We start from the raw sequence: 21,707 nt of genomic DNA, 5'->3' as shown, positions 1-21,707 counted from the left end.
GCAGTGTGGTCAAAATGTGAAATCGAAATTCAGTACTGACATATAGCTCATTGTAGAGGAACACACGCTAGGACTCGCGTACGTGAAGTTGGTCTCTTTTTTGGCAACCAATTGATACATCTCTCTCTGCAAAAAAAATGGAAGAATCAATTGATGGATTTTCTGCTGCTCCAACTCCACAGCTTTTTCTAGTGACTTTTCATTGCATTATATAACCTCCTTACAAACCGACTCAGTGTTCAATTCGTTGAAGAATTCCAAGGCACACCGAACACAACTCCACCCGGTGTACTAAATAAGTTTAGACACGAACCAAAAGAAAGGTGAAACTTGCTAAGTATACAAGTACGAGGACAATGACAATGATATAATACATGATACACATCCCAGTATCTTGTTTTCGATCAAAAAATAACTATACATGACATGCTGTGTAAAGCGTCAACCCCCTTTTTGTTGGTACCATACTACTGCACTATGCCACTAGCTTCATCAACTGACACAAGCATCTGCACAAGATTTTCCACGGTGGGCCTTTTTCTACTGTCTTCTTCTAGGCATGAGACAGCTAACTTGACCATCATTCTTGCTTGCAGTCTATCGAATTGGCCGTTCAACCTCAAGTCAATGAAGTCAGCAAGCCATAAGTGTTGGCTGCCCTCCAGCATCAGATTTGCTGTAAGCATCCTAACGACCCTTCCAAGGACCATTTCCACTTCCTCGCCGGCATTTGATGCCCAGTCTGAAACACGAGCCCCCATGAGTAGTTCTAGGAGAACCACTCCGAAGCTGTAGACATCAACCTTTGATGTTATTGGCTGGCTAGAAACCCACTCAGGAGCAATATAGCTTCTAGTTCCATGAATCCTCGATACATTTTTATTGGATCCACTTCTGTTCACAAGTTTTGCAATGCGGAAGTCGCTGATCTTTGGCTCCAAGTTATCATCCATCTCAGGCTTGATGTCACTGTGGATAACCCACTCCAAGCACTCATGATGAAGATATGCCAATCCTCTTGCCAGCCCTAGAGCAATCTTAAACCTTTCACTCCACCCAAGTAACCTTTCACTACTAAATAGGGTTTTATCCAAAGAACCATTCTCAACATACTCTAAAACCAATATTCTGTGTGGACCATCAGAACAAAATCCCCAAACCCTTACCAGGTTCATATGGTAAATCCTTCCAATCACACTCAGTTCATGTTGGAATTCTTCTTTCCCTTGGTTTATGTCTGCCAACCTTTTCACCGCTACAACCCTCTTGTCTTTTAAGACCACCTTGTATACAAGACCAGATGCTCCACATCCAATCTGATCCTTGAACTTTTGAGTTGCTGTCTGCAACTCCTTGTAAGTGTATCTGCGAAAATGGTAGGTTACCATTTCGTATCCAGTCTCAGCTAGCCATACTCCTGTTAACTGCTTGCCCTCCATTCCGGACAAAAACCAGCACCCTAGTGCCACAAATATTACCTTCACACAAAATATAGCCAACAAGAATCCATATGAGAAGTACAAGTATTGTGACTGTGATCCACTTTGACTGCTCTTAGGTTGATCCCCAAAATCTGGAGTGAAGTTTTCGCTCTTTGCACTACAATTAGGAACATATCTAGGACCAAAAGGTTGCAAGTGAGGAATTGATGACTCTCTGACCCGTAGTGTCTTAGGAATCTTGAGATAGATAGAACCACCACTAACAGCCGACCCGGTTACACCCCCAACAAGGGACCACTTTGGATAGCAACGCCCGGTTCCTTGCCAGTATGCAAAACCTTTGCAATTGCAGTCCTTCAAGCATATCTTCTTGCACTCATAACGTGAAACTCTAACATGCTCACTTAGATCATTACCGTGGAAGTCAGTGGTGGGTAGCTTCAAAAATATCTCCTGCCCATCACAACTAAGATTGAATGCTGGTCTGCAACCTTGGCTCCGGTCACTTGGGTTGATGACCTCATGTCCAGGGGCACATGCACAAGCAGGCTTGGGTGTGTACACAAATATTCCATTAATGCCACAAAAGACCGCGTACCGAGCAGGTCTGAGGATATGCCATCCATGTGACCAACCATCTTCCATCTGTCTTATTTAGACTGTATAATCTAAGGTTGCCATCATAATCCAGTGTTAATCTCCTCGTAACCCCCTGACCCCAGTCAACAGCATTAAAATTTAAATTGTCACTTCCAAGAAAATACCCCGAACTATCAAGGACCCCAATTGTGGTGGTATTAAACGCACGTCTGTTCTTTGTCCATATATCATTACTAGGATCTGGCCAATATTTAAAAGAGATATCCTTCTCATCGTCAAACAGTGTGAGTATATGTTCATCATCAAAACGGAAGCTGTAGTGCCCAGGGACAAGTAGCCTACTAGAAGATACCAACTTTGTAGCACTAGTAATGTTCTGACAGGGCAGCAATGTGTCGGTAGGAGAATGGAAGCTTTGCCAAAGAATGGTGTCACCTTGGCCCTTGACGACGAGGTTCCCCGTGTCCAACAACTGAGCTTGCTTGGCATTCGAAGAAGACGTCACACTGTTCGCCCAGACCGGCCGGCCATCGTAGTCTTCTACGGCCAGTCGGCCATCCGCATCTAGCGTGACTCGGGATCCCCGGAAGTACACTGGGTGGAGATGGTTCGCGCTCCAGACGACCGTCTTTTCAGCCGTGTTGGAGTACCACATGGAGAAGACGGAGGCCGTTTCGGAGATGTTGTAGAAGCCGCAGGTGAAAGCACCATCCGGCGAGCGGAGCACGTCGGAGCTATCCTCTGCGGAGAGAGAGGAGCCTGGCGAGAGGAATTCGCGAGCTGAGATGTGCGGAAACAGATGCAGCAAATTTAGTAGGAGGAGAGGGGTAGAGCGTGTATCTTAGAACTTCGCCCATAGGATCGATCACATCAAATCACGACAAACACGCAGACACGAAAAACTTTGGCCAAAGGCACGTGTCGTGCCTTTCTTTTCCCTCTTTTTATTTTCTCCTTTTCTTGCCTCACGGTGTTGCAATAACCATGGTCTGCCCGTGTATATATATACACGTTCAGCCAATCCCTCACGTCCAACTTTTCCTAATCATACTCGGATACCTACTTGGACTTTGAATCGACTTAAACTACTACTACATGATTCACGTACTAATCCTAGCCGGACTCTACTAGCTAGTACAAAATTCACGTAGCCACAACATGCAAGCCAAGCAACACTAGTACTACGCGTCTACATGGCAGCCAGCAAACTTGTACCTAACTAGCACTAACTAATTAATTAAGCTATAATCAAGATTATGCTAACATATCCATGTTTGGTGAGGCACCGGAGTTGCTCTCTCATCTCTAGAATGATCACAAACCGGGGCTATTATAGGAGTGTTGCCAGCTGCTTCTGTCTTTGCGAGCATGCCTAACTACTGTGTATCATGATTCATTAGACGGATTACTAGGTTGGCGTGTGGACGAACGGGTCCATTCCAGTCTGAACGGGAAGATTTGCCGTCCCTTGTGTTGTCCAGGAGAGCACGCGCGTTCTTGATTGTGTCGGTGAGGGCGGGCATAGTTTCCCCTTCATTTCCTGGCTGCTTTGGATACTAAAGGTCCTTGCCTCCTTGGCACTGTTCAAAGATGCACCTTGCTTGCTGTCGTACTAGAACTAGAGCACTACCTTGACCGTGCTTAGCTAATAGCTAAGGTAGTGTGCCAGGTCTCACATGTGAATGCAGCGTGAGTGAGTCACCCCGCACCAAAAGCCAATGATTCCTTGACGTAGCGGCTGGATGCTGACTGAAATCATTGGCCCGTTTATAGCGCGAGCCGTGTGGCGCTGGGCCACGAATGCCGAAGAACCCTGGCACCGGTATATCGGGTTGGGCTGCTGTTGAACACGGTATTTGTTCTAAGAGGAGAGTGAAGTTATCTGGCGCGTGGTTGTGGTGTTCATACACATTTCGGCGTTAGTGTTAGTCGGTGTTGGTCGTGTGACCCCTTAGAAGCTCCTATTCCATGTTGAAATGATGAAGTTGTTGCTATAATGCAGTTCCCTTCGCTTGCTCGCTTATTTTTTTTACCGCTCATTCTAGTGCTAACCCAGAAAAAATCATTTATTTATTTGAAAAGGTTTGTTAAATCAAAAGATGTTCACAGTTTTTTAAAGATTTTTTTAAAATTAACAAAACCATAATTATTAAAAAAAATTGTGAATTTTAAAAATATGAGTGGATCTCAAACAATGTTTGTGAATTTGAAAAGAAATTACAAATTAGAAAATATTCATGGACTTTAAAAATGTTCGTAAAATTTAAATATATTCATAAATTTAAAAATTATTCATTAATTTCAAGAAAAAACAAGATTTTCTTTAAATGTCCATGAAAATGAAAATTTGAATAAAAATAAAAATAAATAAAATAAAAGACAAACAAATGGTAAATTCACCTTGCGAGGAGAGAGCTCCATGCAGCCGAGTGAAGAAGAGCGCTCCATTTTTGAGAGGGCATAGATACTTAGAGGGTGTTTGTTTCCAGGGATTTATTGGTTTAGGGACTTAAAAAAGTCTCTATAAGTCCCATCTAAACCAAACAGGAGGGACTTATAGGGACTTAAAGTGGGTATTTGAGACTTATGAAATAAGACTCTCAAGGAGAGTCTTATAGGGACATATAGTTGTAATATGGTCTTTTAGTTCACGTTAATTCCCAGAAACCAAATAGGTAGAAACTTTTTAAGGACTTGGAACTTATAAGTTGGAACTAAAAAAAGCTTTAGGACTTATGAACCAAACAGGACCTTAGTACGTACCACCAAGTCGATGCAAAGACCGAACGGGGAAGGTTCCGTCGAGATCACCGTCATGACTCAGAACCGCCGCGTGATCTACATGATGGTGAAGTTACCTTCAAGATTACCGCTATGGTCGTGAACCACGTCAAGGAGCCAACACCTATATATAAGAAGCCATTTCTCCTACACACATACATCAAGTCAACACAAAGACAAGAAGTCATTCCGCCTACACTGTTAGAGTATATAGGCATATCTGGGATGGGATTTGTGGCACATAGGTGCGGGGGCACGCGGTTTGAGGGCCCTTGATCTGCGCCAAGGTTTGCACATCTGTCTCAGTATTTCTTGTATTCGGCTTTGTATAACGGTTTCTATATATATGTATTGACATGGTAGAGGTAAAGTATTAGAGCATCTTCAGCCGTTAGCCTCCCAAGAGGCGCCTAAAATCGCTGTCTGGGGGCAAGCCGACGCAAAAAATCGGCCTGGGGCGAGTTGGTCCCCAGTCGCCGGCCCCAAGGCCGCCTCCAGGCGCGTCTAATTGTTTAAAAATAAGAAAATGTTCGGCAACGTTCGATTAAACACGGCTAAATTCAACCAAACTTCGTCGAGTTCATACATATTTAAAATATTTTACAGAAAAAAAAACGCTACTAGGACCGCCGTCACCCTCGCCGCTCCTTGCCGCCCGCCTCCCTTGAAGCTCTACATGCCGAGGAGCCTGTAGAACTGCGTGTAGTCGCCGCCGCCGCCGCCGTCGTCGTCGTCATCGTCGTCGCCTCCTCCACGACCGCCGTCCCTGCTGCACCCCTCCCCAGGCTGGCGCGGCGGGTTGGACGGTCCGGGGGCGTTCTCGTCCTCGTCGCTGTCGAGGATCACCACGTCGCGCTCGTCCTCGCGCCCACGCTTGCGGGCGGCTATCTCTTCCGGGGCTCGGCGCTGCCGGACCATCTCGTCGCGGAGGTAGTCGTCCCGCGCCCACTTTAGGGCCTCCTCGTCGGAGAAGCCGCGTTGGGCTATGGCCTCGTACTCCGCGGGGAGGCCAGGCTCCGCCTTGGTCCTGGCGAGGACGATGCGTCCAGAGGTGGGGAGGAGTCGGCGTTGCGGACGCCGGAGCTGCGGGTGCGGTGGCTGAATGGCGTGTCCTGGGGCTCCGGCTTGACGGGGCGGAGGTAGGGATAGCCGGTCGAGCGGCCCGACGAGGAGGATGACGCCCCCGGGTCCATGTGCCTCGGCGTCCACGAGCTCCCACGCCAGCGGGAGAAGGACGATGGAGCGGGGTACTCCAGTCTGGGCGTGTTGCCGCCCTCGATGTACTCGAGGACGGCCTCTAGCGTGCGGCCGGGCACGCCCCACAATCGGCGGCGGCCTTCGAAGTTGAGCCTCCCGGAGGGCACGACGACGTTGGTGGCCTCGAGCTGCTCGGCGTGGCAGCGACGGAAGTAGGGCTCCCACAGCGGGCTGTCGGGGGCGTACCGTGGACCTTCCCTCTCCGCCTGCAGCAATGAGGCGCGGATACGCGCGATCTTCGCACGCCGCGCCGCCCCGTGGGCGGTGGTGGCACCGGGACCCCGCCGGCGCTGACCCTCCACGCCCCGGGTACCCGCATGTCCGGCGGGGCCAGGAAATCGGCCTCCAAGAGGAGCCTAGCTTCGTCCTCGTGAAGGTGGCGGCGTCCGAAGCAGTTCGCCGCCGCGCCGTCGCCTGGGAAACGCTCGGCCATGGTTGAACTGGAGACGGCGAGAGGATAGGAAGGAACGGGGAGGAACGGGCGTCGGTGTTGGAGTGTCTGTGCGTCACCGGCGCGTTGGGGCGGCTTATATAGGCGGAGGCGCCGCGCGTACGCGTGGCCTTCGTGTGTACGCGTGGCGGGCGAGGGACGCGCGTCGTCCGGTCTTCACTGCGCCGCCCGTGAGGCATCAATGGAGGAGGCTGACCGGTGCGGCAGCGTGTGGCAGCTTCGACATTGATTCGCTGCGGGAACCGAGGCGATGAGGACGACGAAGCGGCGAGAAGAGCCGAGTCGCTGCCAAGGAGGGCCCGCCGGTTTTCGCACCAAAAACGTTTCGGCCGGCGCCCCCAAGCACCCCCCAGCGCGCTGGGTTCGGCCTGGGTCCGCCGGCACTGATTTCGGCCCAAGCCGGCGAAAAACGGGCTCCTGGGGGCGCTGTCGTGGAATTATCATGTCAGATGTCCTAGTGTGAGGGATTAGTCGTGCAGCCATCACGACTAAGTTAACTTAGAGGGGTTAAACCGGACAAAGGACGCGGGGAGTTTATACTGGTTCGGCCCCTTGCGATGAAGGTAAAAGCCTACAATCCAATTGTGGTGGAATTGATGGGGTCTCGATAACCAGGGAGCGAATCCGCTTTGCCTAGTTCTCGAGTTGTTGTTTCTTGTCCCTGAACCGCCGCCGGGTCGTCCCTTTATATACACAGGTTGACGCCCAGCGGTTTACAGAATCTCAAGGTCGGCTCATACATGTGTCCGTCTTGGTTTCTACCTTTTCCTATCTTACAATAAAAATTACATATCTCATGGCGGTTTACGTCTATAGGCCCTAATCCGCCCTTGGGCTCTGGGCTTTTAAGTCTCTATAGTAAAGCGCCATACTCCTTGTCTTCATGGGCTTCAATACGGATGATTCCTTGTGAGTATAGCCCGGCCCCTCCTGGGCGGTTTATACTCAGTAGCTATATCCCCAACATTAGGCCCCAGATTGATTTGAACTTGTTTATGTCAATCTTCAACTTAGAAAATTTTCATTTTGAACATCTTGGTGTTAACCTTGTAAACCGCCATGACATCATCTTCATGTGAACTTTTTTAAACCGCCGTGACGTCATCTTCCGAGATCGTAATAAATCGCCATGACGTCATCTGCTTATTAAAACCTGTAAATACTTCCCTTTTATTAATGAACCTCCCAAGATCGAGGCGACAACTGTATCACATCCATTTTTTGGGTTCCTCGATTCCCGCGCCTGTCACTTATCCCTTCGCCTTATAAATAGTACCAGGGGTCATTTTTTTGCTTTTCCCCTTTCGTGCCTCTTCTCCTTATCGTCTTCCTCGCGTCGCCTCAGTACTCGGGCGCAGCCGCCGCCGTCGACTTTCGCCTCTGCTCCAATAACGGCCGCTGCATCAACCTGATTTGATAAAAAATGTGGCGCCTCTCCGCGTCTCCTTCAACCTATGTAAGTCTTCTATCCCTCTTCCCCAGATCTACTGCTAGGGTTTCAGACGTTTGTCAGTGTTCTTCACTTGTACCTTGCTGCCACATTAGAACTTGATAAAACTTGATACTCTCCGGGCCGTAGCTAAAGTCCGTTTTTCCTCATCATAGCATCCCTTCTTCAGTAGACAGATCCCATCTGGTTTTTAGCTGTTCCGCTGTCACCTTTTAGGGCTTTGGAATTTTCTCCTTTTTAGAACTGCACTAGATCCAGAATTATAATGTCAACTTGCAGAACCTGTTTTGTGCAATACTTAGCAATTTCTCAGATCTGTAACTTCCACACCATTGTAGGCAGTTTAACCTTTAGAAATTGATAATCCACTAGGTACCATTAGCCCTCTCTTAAACCGCCAACTCAACCTTAACATCAGTATCCGGTTTGTCATGTACATATGTTTTGGTATCTCCTTCCCCCTGCCTGATGCCGGTTTATGCATATCAGTCATGTATCGTAAACCGACTTTGATCCTCTTTTCCAAGTTGTCATCGAAATGGTCAAACAGTTCTATGCTTGCAATTGGGTCCCTTCCCGGGTTACTGAAGAGCAACTGACTGGGTACATTTTAACTGGCGCTTTATCAAGCAAAGAAAACATCCACTGGCGGGTCCCTGGTTCCGAAAATCCTCCCAAGCCCCAAGATGGAGAAGTGATTGTATTTACTGATCATCTGAATCGAGGGTTTAGCCCTCCCGGATCAAAGTTCTTCTGTGACGTGCTTGCTAGCTTCCAGATCCACCCTCAAGATATCGGACCAAACTCCGTGTCCAATATTTGCAATTTTCAAGTGTTTTGCGAGGTTTATCTGGAAGAAGCACCTACTGTTGAACTCTTTAGAGACTTATTTTACTTAAACCGTCGTACTGAGTTTACAAACGGGCCTAATACTGAACTTGGCGGAGTAACATTTCAGAAAAGGAAAGATGTCAATTTTCCTCACGCCAAACATCACAGCCACCCCAAGGATTGGAATCAGAATTGGTTTTACTGCCGAAACACAGCTCCTGATGATGAAAATCCTCTACCGGGTTATCGTGCCCACCGGCTTACCAGCGAACATCCATTTACCCAATGACTTACTGCAAAGGAACGAGCCAAATACGCACCACAGCTTTCAAAGCTCCGAGCCTTTATGGCAAACGGTTTAACTGGCATCGACCTTGTCCGTTGTTGGGTTTCTTGGAGTATCACCCTTAAGCCGTCGCACCGGTTTAATGTGTGAGTACACTCGGGATGTCAAAGACCCTCAGCAGCACACTGATATTCAGCTATCTGACGATAAGATTACTGAAGCTGTCAAAAAGATGTTGGATGAACCGATATCTGAGTGCAGCAAGACAGGGCTTAGCCCCTTTTACATCTCCAATAAACCGCCAGCTGTAAGAATTGCATCCTTCTTGTCTTAATCTGCCCTCTTTTAAATACTTCCTCACAACCTTTTGTTCATCCGTAGGGTAATGATCCTTTCTGGAAAAGGAAACCGCAGGATAAACCGGCGAAACCGCTGGATAAACCAGTGAAAACTCCTCGCCCTAAGACCAGAGTTACAAAAAAACCAACAAACAAGAAAACTGCCGAATCCCCTGGCTCGAATAATGATGAAGATCTTGATGATCCGGATTCAGAGGTAGAACTTGATTCTCTTGGTTCTTTTTTATACGTTTTATTGACAATGATCGTTACCAGGATGATGCGGAAGCCATTCATGCTGGTGATGTAGAGGTAATTACTCTTTCTTCCGACTCAAATCCTCTACCTACACCCAAAATCCGTCGAGCAGTCCAGAAAGTAAAATTTTCATACCTTCTCGCTTATTCAAATCCGCACTTTCTTTTGAAAACACAGCAGCATCAAGCTCGCCGCACGACCCGGCATAGTGGCCAAGTGGTTACCTCCTCCGGTTTACCGGACACCCCGGTTCGAAAACGTCGCCAAGAGGTCTCTTGTACTTCTGATATACCTTGTCCCAAGGCGGGTTATTTCCGATATCCTCTTAATCCGTCTGACTCAAATTACCAGGGAACCTCCCATTCATCTTCTGGCGATTCAACAAGGACGAAACTTCCAACTCTTAAAATAGTTCCTGGGTGAGCAGATTTTGCTAACCCGTCATACCTTTATATTTTAACCTTTACTCTGTTCTGATGCATATTTTTTATCTTTCCAGGGCCAAAGCCAGAGCCAGAAAGAAAGCCAAAGTAAACCCTCCAGCTGAAGACCCCAACCGTAACAAACCGGAAAGAACTCCTGAACCATCAAATCCAGATGTGGACAATATTCCAGATGATCCGCCGATGCTGGATCAAGCAACTGAAGTTGAACACATGGATGCTGATCAAATGACTCATGCTGCTGATCTAATGACTCATGCTGCTGATCTGCCGAGCCCGGCCAAAGGTGTTGATGATCCACCAAGCCCGGCCAAAGGTGTTGATGATGATGTTGTCATTATGGGCACTGGTCACACCTCTCCTGGCCACCCCATAGCCTTATCCAAACACAGCGCCAAAGAGGAAAAAAACTGCTCTGGACAAGGGTAAGTGGAAAACTGATTTATCAAGCTATGCCCACCTCGACGCTCAAGAGCTGCATTCTGTATACTTAAACCGCCTGTACACAAGCTGTGACTATGAAGCCGGTTTAGTAGGCCTGATGAAGAAGCGCTATGAGGTAATTTCTGTTCAAACTTTTCATAAATATCCCTTCCTTCTGATTTATTGATAATATCAACTCCAGTGTAGCCCCCAAGGGCCGGTTTATCTCTTCAAGATGATCCGGGACTTTATAGAATAATAAATCAACTTCACCTGTGTAGCCCCCAAGGGCCGGTTTATCTATCCAAGATGAATCGGGACTTCATGTTGTAAGGCCTACCCTTCTTGTTGAATACCTTTAGATTCCGGTTTACCATCCCAAAAAATTTCACAACTGTGTTGTTTGAGCAATTAGGCATTAGCCCCCAAGTGCCAAGATTAATACTTGTATTGAGCCTTGGGACTTTACCATTTTGTTGAGAAAAGGTTATAGGAATTAGCCCCCAAGTGCCAAGTGTATAACTTGTTATGGGTTTGGGACTTAAAACATCCACTACCAACTCATTAACTGTCTCTTCCAGGCTGATCTGAGCAAAAAAGAATCTCAAATTGCTGATGTTCAAGAAAACATCCAGTCCCAGCAAGCAGAAACTTCCAAGGCAAAAGACGAGCTTACCAACACCTTAACAGCCATGGAAACATTGAAGGTAAACTTCAAAAAGGAGCGGGTAGGATGGGATGCTGAAAAAGAAACACTCTGGTGAAACAGGCGGAAGATGCTGAAGCAGCCCTTAATCCAGTAGTGGAAGAACTGACCGGTTTGAAGCAACAAGTCAATGCTATGACCACTGCTGTCTTTGGTAAATATCCTCTTCATAAGCTTTTAAATAACAACCTCCATGATATTGCAAGTTTACTAATGTTTGACCATTGCATGTAGCCGTGTTGCTCATCTTGGCTCGGATATGCGTAAAAAACTAAAGGCTGCTGATACGTTGATAGAGCAATTATATTCCGGCACTCAACGGGTCATCTGCACAGCTTCACGTAATAAACCACCCCCAACTTTGATCAAGGAGACACTGGAAAAATTATCCATGATTCCTGCCCGTATTGAGGAATTGAAAAGATCAGTTGCTAGGGCCGGTGCTCTTACTGTATTGACTCGGGCCAAGGCATGGATATCTGATCTTGATCCGTCTGACATAGGGGATGGTTATCCAAGCATCAAAGAAGACGGGTCAGAGTTTGATAATGACGATCTCAGGACCATAACAAGGGAAATGCGTCCACTGGCGAGCAAACTGGCTGAAGACACCGATTTGTCATTTTACCAGTCGGTTTATGATGCCGACAATAAGCGGGTTAGTGCGCCAACTTATGATGTGCAAGACCTTATCCCGCCAATCCGTAAGCACACCTATGCCCCTGATGTTGAACCGTCCACCCTTATAAATGATGAAGCGGTGTTCAGAGCCTTAACTGGGGTCGATTGGTCAACCATTGACTTCCAGCCGCTGGGTGGATAGGAGGAGGATGAACCAACGCAGAACGATCCGCAGTCTTCATAGCAGCCCGGTGAAGAGTCATGATCCAGAAGCCGGTTTAACTTCTGCACACTGCAATATGTGTGATAAACAATTATCCTTTTGGGCGTCAAAGCGCCTTGTAATAGGCTAGTTGAAAAACTTCTTTGATCTGTTTGCCATCGCGCACTTCTGCATAACACTGTTAATCCGTCATGATTGTGCTATGTGTGTTTATGTGCCTTAGCAACTTTATGCAATTCTGTTTCTGCATATAATAGACTGAAAATTGTCCTGGCGGTTTACCATCGGACGGGTCATAACGCCCAATATAAAGCCAGGGTTTACAACCAAGGCTGCAAGGATAATTAAATATGAAATATATCATACATGTGATATTGAATCACATCGTTGGTTGACCCACTTTCTTGTAGTAAGGGTGATAACCCAAATCTGGAGCACTGATAACCCCCACCATGCATTGCTGGTTTATAACGAAGCCATGCCGGGTTATAATAAACACCGGATGATCATCCTGGCAACTTATAGTCAAAGTCAGCCGGGTTAAAAAACACTGGTTTATAATTGGTTGTGTACTAACAACTTATAGTTGAAAGCCAAGCCGGGTTAACAAACACCGGATTATATTGACGACTTATAGTCAGGCCGGGTCAATGGACGCCGGTTTATCATAAAACCTTATCAAAGGAGAAAAGACTTTGACAAATAAAAGCAAATGAAAACTTGTAGTCGAGCCTTTTCAAGGGCTGCTAGGCCCAAATTCGAGGCTTTTCGTGGGCTGCCAGGCCACTGAGTTAAACCATTTTACAAAGCCTTTTAAGATGGACTCATATTAACCAATCATCGTTTTAACTTTGACAAGTTTAGGGTCTGTATAAGATTGACTTGTCAAATGTTCGGCGGGTCATACCTGGATTACCTGGGCGGAGTGACTTACATGATGAAGGCAGGTTAACCCGGGGTTTTAGGAGAATACACCTGGCTTCCAAGCCGGCTTGATAGCCTATTACAAGGGTCCTTAAAAACTCTCTGTTGTTGTGCACAAAGAGCCCCCAGGTAACATTTTGAGTTGTGCTCAGTGGGTGCCTATGTTTGAGCTGTGCTTGGCAACAAATTCTCTTTGGCCCCTTGGATATGAAGCTCCCAAGCTTTGTTGTGGCTTTATAAGCCGGTTTAATGGATAATCAGAACTCCGATTTATAAGCAGAAGCCCCCATGTAACCAAGAAATCTTTGAAGGAAAAACTGCATAGGCCCCGCTTTAGCAAGGATGTCGGTTTATTATATTGATCATAATATATACATTGTCAAAAATATGTACATAATAGGAGCTTGTGGCTCAGGTGTTTTAAGGCCGAAGATGAGCAATATTCCACGGCCGGCGGGTCTCCTCCTTTGATTTACGTGAGTCCTTGTGCTCTCAAACATCAATAAGGTAGTATGACCCATTGTTGAGATTCTTGCTGACCATAAAAGGTCCTTCCCAAGGTGGGGATAACTTGTGCATATCAGTTTGATCTTGGATGAGCCGGAGCACTAAGTCGCCTTCTTGAAAAGTTTTGGTCTTAACCCGGCGGCTGTGATAACGCCGCAGGTCTTGCCGATAAATCGTCGAGCGAGCCGCCGATATGTCTCGTTTCTCATCTAACAGGTCCAATGCTTCCCGATGAGCTTGTTCGTTGTCCGCTTCAACATAAGCTGCCACCCGAGGCGAGTCATGGCGAATATCACTGGGAAGAACTGCCTCTGCCCCATAAACCATGAAGAAAGGCGTATAACCCATAGATCGATTGGGGGTGGTGTTAATGCTCCACAATACAGAAGGCAACTCTTCCACCAAACAACCCAGCATCCTCTTCAAATGAACCATAAGCCGGGGCTTGATGCCCTTCAAGATTTCCTGATTAGCTCTCTCAGCTTGACCATTGGACTGGGGGTGAGCAACTGATGACACATCAGGTCGGATGTGCTCTCGTTGACAAAAGTCCTCCATAGCGCCTTTGGAGAGGTTCGTTCCATTATCTGTTATGATGTTGTGTGGAAAACTGAAGCGGAAGATCACCTTCTTCATGAATTGAACCGCCGTGGCTGCATCACACTTGCTAACTGGATCCGCCTCAACCCACTTAGTGAACTTATCAACAGCCACCAAAAGGTGGGTCTTATTATCTTTGGACCACTTAAAAGGCCCTACCATATCAAGCTCCCAAGTAGCAAACGGCCAAGTGATTGGAATCATCCTTAGCTCTTGAGCCGGAACATGAGCTCGGCGTGAAAACTTTTGACAACCGTCGCACCTTTTCACCAAGTCCTCAGCATCAGCATGAGCTGTTAGCCAATAGAAGCCGTGATGAAAAGCTTTAGCCACCAAGGATTTTGAACCGGCGTGGTGACCACAGTCGCCTTTTTGTGGATCTCACGCAAAATCTCACGGCCTTCTTCAGGAGAAACGCAGCACTGAAACGCCCCCGAGATGTTGTAGTGATGTAACTCGCCATTATGAATAGTCATGGACTTGGATCGCCAGATTATCTGTCTGGCCAAAACTTCATCCTCCGGTAACTCGCCCCGGTTCATATACACCAAATATTGAACCGTCCAATCCAGGATAATATGAAGAGCCGCCACCAACTGAGCCTCCGGATCAGGAATAGCCAGGTCCTCCTCTGTAGGTAACTTGACCGACGGATTATGCAAAACATCCAGAAAGACATTGGGCGGCACCGGTTTACACTGGGACCCCAGCCGGCTTAAAGCGTCTGCCGCTACATTTTTTCGCCGATCAATGTGCTCAACCTGGTAACCCTTCAAGTGACCAGCAACAATATCCACCTCTCGTCGATAAGCCGCCATGAGTGGATCCTTAGAATCCCAAGTACCAGAGACTTGCTGAGCCACCAGATCAGAGTCCCCAAAGCATCGTACTCGGCTTAAGTTCATTTCCTTAGCCACCCAAAGACCATGGAGCAAGGCCTCGTACTCAGCTGCATTGCTAGTACAGGGAAACATTAAGCAAAGAACATAACAAATTTTATCACCTCGAGGGGAAGTAAGGACAACTCCAGCCCTCGAGCCCTCCAATTGCCTGGACCCGTCGAAGTGGATAGTCAGGTACGTGTTATCTGGTTTATCTTCTGGTGCCTGTAACTCCGTCCAGTCATTGATGAAGTCCACGAGTGCCTGGGACTTGATGGCCGTTCGAGGCATATATTTCACCCCGTGAGGTCCGAGCTCAATAGCCCACTTAGCAACCCGGCCATTTGCCTCCCTGTTTTGTATGATATCCCCCAACCGAGCGGAACTGACCACAGTGATGGGATGGCCCTGAAAGTACTGCTTATGCTTCCGGCTTGCCATAAAAACCCCATACACAAGCTTCTGACAATGTGGATATCTATGCTTCGAATCAATGAGCACTTCACTGATATAATAAACCGGCCGTTGAACCAGATATTCCTTCCCAGCCTCCTTGCGCTCTACTACAATGGCCGCGTTGACAGCCTGGGCATTGGTAGCCACATATAACAACAACGGCTCATTATCGACTGGAGCAGCAAGGACAGGTGGCTCGGCTAACTGCTTCTTCAAATCCTCAAACGCCACATTAGCAGCATCACTCCAGACAAAGTTGTCTGTATTTTTCATCATCTGATATAAAGGGATCACCTTCTCCCCCAACCGGCTGATAAACCGGCTCAGGGCTGCAATACGACCCGCCAGACGTTAAACATCATTGATACACGCCGGTTTAGCCAGAGACGTAATCACCTTGATCTTTTCTGGATTAGCTTCAATGCCCCTATTAGACACCAGAAAACCCAAAAGTTTGCCCGCCGGAACACCGAAGACGCACATGGCCGAATTAAGCATCATCTTATAAACCCGAAGGTTATCAAAGGTTTCCTTCAAGTCATCTATCAGTGTCTCCTTCTTCTTGGACTTCACCACAATATCGTCTACATAAGCATGAACATTGCACCGAATTTGATCATGAAGACAATTCTGCACACATCGCTGATAAGTCGCCTGGGCACTCTTGAGCCCAAAAGGCATAGAAACATAGCAGAAGGCTCCAAAGAGAGTTATAAAAGTTGTTTTCTCCTGGTCCTTAACTGCCATCTTGATCTGATGATAACCAGAATAAGCATCCAAGAAACTTAAATGCTCACAACCCGCCGTAGCATGAATAATCTGATCAATACGAGGGGGAGCAAAAGGATCAGCCGGATAAGCCTTGTTCAAGTCTGTGTAATCCACACACATGCGCCAAGTGCCATTCTTCTTAAGCACCAGCACCAAATTAGCCAGCCACTCCGGATGAAAAACCTCAATGATAAACCCAGCCGCCAAAAGCCGGGCTACCTCCTCACCAATAGCCTTGCGCCTTTCTTCATTGAAGCGGCGAATAAACTGCTTGATCGGTTTAAACTTGGTCTTAATATTGAGATTGTGCTCAGCGAGTTCCCTCGGCACACCTGGTATGTTAGAAGGTTTCCATGCAAAGATGTCCCAGTTCTCATGGATGAACTCGATGAGCGTGCTTTCCTATTTCAGATCCAGGTTAGTGCTGATACTAAACTGCTTGGATGAATCGCCAGGAACAAAATCAACCAGCTTAGTCTCCTCAGCCGATTTAAACTTCATGGCCGGGTTCTGCTCTATGGTGGGCTTCTTTAAAGAAGTCATAGATCAACATTGTCCTTGTAGAAGTTCAACTCCTCTACCACGCAAACCGACTCAGCATAAGCCGCATCACCCTCTTCGCATGCCAAAGAAATCTTATGACTCCCATGTACCGTAATGGTCCCCTTATGACCTGGCATTTTGAGCTGTAAATAGACATAACAGGGCCTTGCCATGAACCTGGCATAAGCCGGCCGTCCAAACAGGGCATGATATGGGATCTGGATTTTCACCACCTCAAAGGTTAAGGTTTCTGATCTAGAATCACAATCATCTCCAACCACAACCTGCAGAGCTATCTTACCAACCGGGTACGCCGATTTACCTGGTAAGACACCATGAAAAACAGTGTTTGATGGTTTAAGATTCTTATCCTTTAGTCTCATGCGACGGAAGGTTTCATAATACAGGATGTTGATACTGCTCCCTCCATCCATGAGCACCTTCGTGAACATATGACCTTCAACCTGAGGCGCCACCACCAAAACCAGATGACCGGATTATCAACCCAGGGTGGATGATCCTCTCTGCTCCACACAATGGGCTTCTCAGACCAGCCCAAGTAACGGGGCACCACCGGTTCAACAGAGTTAACTGCCCTTTTGTGAAGCTTCTAATCGCGCTTGCACAAGCTAGTGGTGAAGACATGATACTAACCACTATTCAACTGCTTCGGGTGACTCTGATAACCTGACTGTTGCCGATTCCCCTTATTATTCTGATGGTTGTAACCACCCTGGTTTTGCTGATTGCCTGGATTACCTTGGAATCCTGAGCTTGAACCGCCTCCGCCATAACCCGTCCCATGAGACCCGGGACCTGAACCGCCAGACGGACCCTGGTCATATCAGAAAAGATCGGAGTTTTTGAACTCTCGCATAATGAAGCAATCCTTCTAGAGGTGCGTAGCTGGCTTCTCCTGCGTCTCGTGCTTTGGGCAAGGCTGGTTTAACAGGCGCTCTAGATTCATACCTGATCCTCCACTCTGCGGGGCGGTTTACCCTTACGACACTGACCATTACCCTATACGTTGGTGTTAGCCACAAAATCCAAACTATTATCTGCTTTACGCTTACCACTGTTCCTGTGGCCAGCCAGATTATGCTGCTGCCCCTTGGTGTTGCCGCTCTTCTTTCCCTTCCCCGGATTTTCCTCGTCAGACACGGGATCCTTGGTACTATCAGAGTCAGCATACTTAACCAGAGCTATCATAAGTGTTCCCATGTCATTGCAGTGATGCTTGAGTCTTCCCAATTTCAATTTCAGATGCTTAAACCGGCAATTGCCCTCTAACGTTATAACTGTTGAATCGACATTGATGCGGTCCGATGAATGCAAAATATCCGAAACCCGACGCAGCCAATGGGTTGTCGATTAGTTCTCTTCTTGAACACAAGTGGCTAGATCCACAATCGACATGGGTTGCTTGCACGTGTCCTTGAAATTCATTATAAACCGGGATTTTAACTCGACCCATGACCTAACAGAGTTAGCTGGCAAACTTTTCAGCCAAGTGCGAGTTGTTCCATCCAACATCATGGTGAAGTACTTAGCACATGCCGCTTCATCTACATCCAGCATCGCCATTGCCATCTCATAGCTTTCAATCCATGACTCGGGGGGTAAATCAACAGTGTAATTGGGTACCTTCCGCGGACCTTTGAAATCCTTGGGTAACCACACATTACATAGATCCGGAGTTAGACATGGCACCCCTCAGAGCTGAAAGTAACACCTCGTTCCACCGAAGTCGTCGGACGAACCAGAGTGAGCTGACGGTACACGTGCTGTGCTGCTAACTCGGCTTCTCGACGCGCTCTATCGTTGTTCACCACGTCCTGAGCATTTGCACCACCGCCCGCCAGGTTAGGCCTTCGAGGGGCATTACAGTTCCGCTCGCTGCTTGATACAGTCGGTTCATCAATGTGCCTGTTGTAACTCCGGCTCGGGCGTGGGGTTGAATGAATCATCACTCGACTTTATGAATAAGCTGGCTGCTGAACCATAGCCGTTTGAAGAAGATCCCTGGTCCGTCATGTCTCAACCGCCGCTGGAGAGTCGTCGTCCATCGGAATGGCTGCCAATCGTGACACCGGAGCGATCATGTTATCCAACGTGGTTGGGAAGTGACCCGACGGTGTTGGCACGTACTGAGGCGGGTCATGATTTCGTCAAGGCGGGTCTATTGCCCGTGGCTGATCCTCCACACCTGTCCGAGGAGCTTCAACCCGGTTTACCGCTGCCGGGTTACTGGTTCCTGCTCCTAGCATGCTGAAGATATTCCTTGCCTCATAAACCGTCGGTAGACGAGATTGATGCCTTCTCCTCATCACGTCATTTCAAGCGTTCTGATCCAACATGAGCCGATAATTTTCTGCTTGAATCTGCTGCGCCTGAGCATCCAAAGCGGCCCGCTCCTCAGCCATCCTGGTTTCCTCAGCGGCCATCTCCTCCTTAGCCTGGGCTATCTGATCTCATAATTTCCCGACCTCTGCATTATACTCATCCCGATTATCCGGATTAACCTCTGCGGTCAACAACGTTGCCAGGGTGTCCAGTAAACCGGACAAGACTTGAGCCGGCGGGCGCGCGGGGCCTCCTGCTCCGGCTGCTGATTCGGAAATCATTGCCGCCGCAGCTGAGGAGTGCGACGCGGGCTGCATACCGTCCATCAAGATTGCAACCCGATTTGGAGGTTCAAAGGGGTCCGGAATACTGTCACCATCGGAACAACCCCCGAATCGGCCATCCTGCAGTTGGTACAACGTCTCGGTCTCCCCGGTGGATGACTCGCCATCGTAACAAACAACCGTCTCACCATCGGATACCGGTTCAGATTCTGCACCATGGATGAATCCTACGAACGCACACTTCATGGTGGGCTGAACCCGGGCAGGGCTTGCACGCTAAGACATCTCGATGAGGTTGGTGCAGGCGTCCGGCTCAGGGCCCGGTTCGCCGATCTTGCCAATGAAAACGTGAATTCCTCCAAAGGGGACCCGGTACCCGTAGTCGATTGAGCCGGCGTCGGGGACCGAGTCTGCGTCGTTGATGTAGAGCTTGTCGCGACGACTCTTGGTCATCCGGCCCACTGCATATCCCTTGAGTCCCTCGAACTTGCCCTCCAAGAACTTGAAACCATCATGCGATAGCCCCACGGTGGGCGCTTGTCGTGGAATTATCACGTCAGATGTCCTAGTGTGAGGACTTAGTCGTGGAGCCATCGCGACTAAGTTAACTTAGAGGGGTTAAACCGGACAAAGGACACGGGGAGTTTATACTGGTTCGGCCCCTTGCGGTGAAGGTAAAAGCCTACGATCCAGTTGTGGTGCAATTGATGGGGTCTCGATAACCAGGGAGCGAATCCGCTGTGCCTAGTTCTGGAGTTGTTGTTTCTTGTCCCTGAACCGCCGTCGGGTCGTTCCTTTATATACACAGATTGACGCCCGGCGGTTTACAGAATCCCGAGGCCGGCTCATACATGTGTTTGTCTCAGTTTCTACCTTTTTCCTATCTTACAATACAAATTACATATCTCATGGCGGTTTACGTCTATAGGCCCTAATCCGCCCTTGGGCACTAGGCCTTTAAGTCTCTGTAGTGAAGCGTCATACTCCTTGTCTTCATGGGCTTCAATACGGATGATTCCTTGTGAGTATAGCCCGGCCTCTCCTGGGTGGTTTATACTCAGTAGTTATATCCCCAACAGGCGCGACTGGGCCGTTTTTTCGGCGCCGACGCGAAAAAATCGCCATGGAAGGCCGTTCTGGGGCCCCGGCTGGAGATGCTCTTATACTTGTTTCTGTGGGACCGTTATTGGAGGTACAGATATTTAGGCAAACAGTTCCTGTTATAAGTCTCTACTGAAAGGTTATGCCCTTCACTGATGCATTCAGTGTGTTCTCTGCCTGAGTGTTGTTAAAGCACCCTCTGCTTCTTTTCTTATAACTCTTAAGTTCTATCAACACTGTTGTAGACAAGAATTTCTCAAAATTCTCTCATTTAATTATTTTATACTATACACAGCCGAGTCTAAAATTTGTCAAAGCTTGCTCATTCAATTATTTAATATTATGCACTATGCTTCCTAATTCAAGCTCTCACAATTAACCGAGGTCTTCTATTTAGAATCAGGTCATCCGATTTTGATTGGGACAACAATCTCTCAAGGAGCCCTCCCATCTAATTATTTTAATTCACTTGTTCCGTACATTTACAAATTTTTAATTCAAGTGAGGTATTCAATTCTGAATTTGGTTTTTGATTTTGATCTGGCTAATGATTTTTGAAATCAATCAACAGAAACCTGCCTATAAAAAGGCATATCAAACCCGCGCACCCAACCATCACTTAAAAAAAGAAGCGCCACCATATGATTCTATAGCACCAATAAATATCGTTTGATAGCAGATAGCACAGAACCACGCAGCGAAATGCCCACCAAACATCTAATGGGAAGTTGCAGCAGTGATAGTACTCCGGCGGGGTCGTTCCCTCTCAATGGAGACCCTGTATGATTTGGAATTTTTGTACGGATCCAAAGGACTTACTAAAATTTGAAACAATAATGAATACACATGATTTTTGTATATATAGCTGAGTTTGGTAGTGGGTCGATTGCTATTACTAGTGCTAATTGAAGACTTTAACTCACTAATAGTGATAGAGAAAGCTACTATCGATTAGTTATTAGCATAACTTTCGCACAAATATCAGTACTTGAACACTACATATCTGGCGGTGTGGTCAAAATGTGAAATCGAAATTCAGTACTGGCATATAGCTCATTGTACACTCTAGGACTCGCGTATGTGAAGTTGGTCTCTTTTTCTGCAACCGATCGATACATCTCTCTCTGCAACAAATGGAAGAATCAATTGATGGATTTGCTGATGCTCCAACTCCACAACTTTTTCTA

The 21,707-nt window shown here is 47.4% G+C and overlaps 1 pseudogene; it reads right to left on the bottom strand.

The window, feature by feature from the left end:
* Positions 1-467: 467 nt before the first annotated feature.
* Positions 468-6,016, bottom strand: LOC119339620 (annotated as a pseudogene).
* Between the last annotated feature and the right edge of the window lie 15,691 nt (positions 6,017-21,707).

Source organism: Triticum dicoccoides, chromosome 7B (genome assembly GCF_002162155.2).
Source record: "Triticum dicoccoides isolate Atlit2015 ecotype Zavitan chromosome 7B, WEW_v2.0, whole genome shotgun sequence".
Lineage (NCBI taxonomy): Eukaryota > Viridiplantae > Streptophyta > Magnoliopsida > Poales > Poaceae > Triticum > Triticum dicoccoides.
This window is presented reverse-complemented; position numbering and strand designations above follow the sequence as displayed.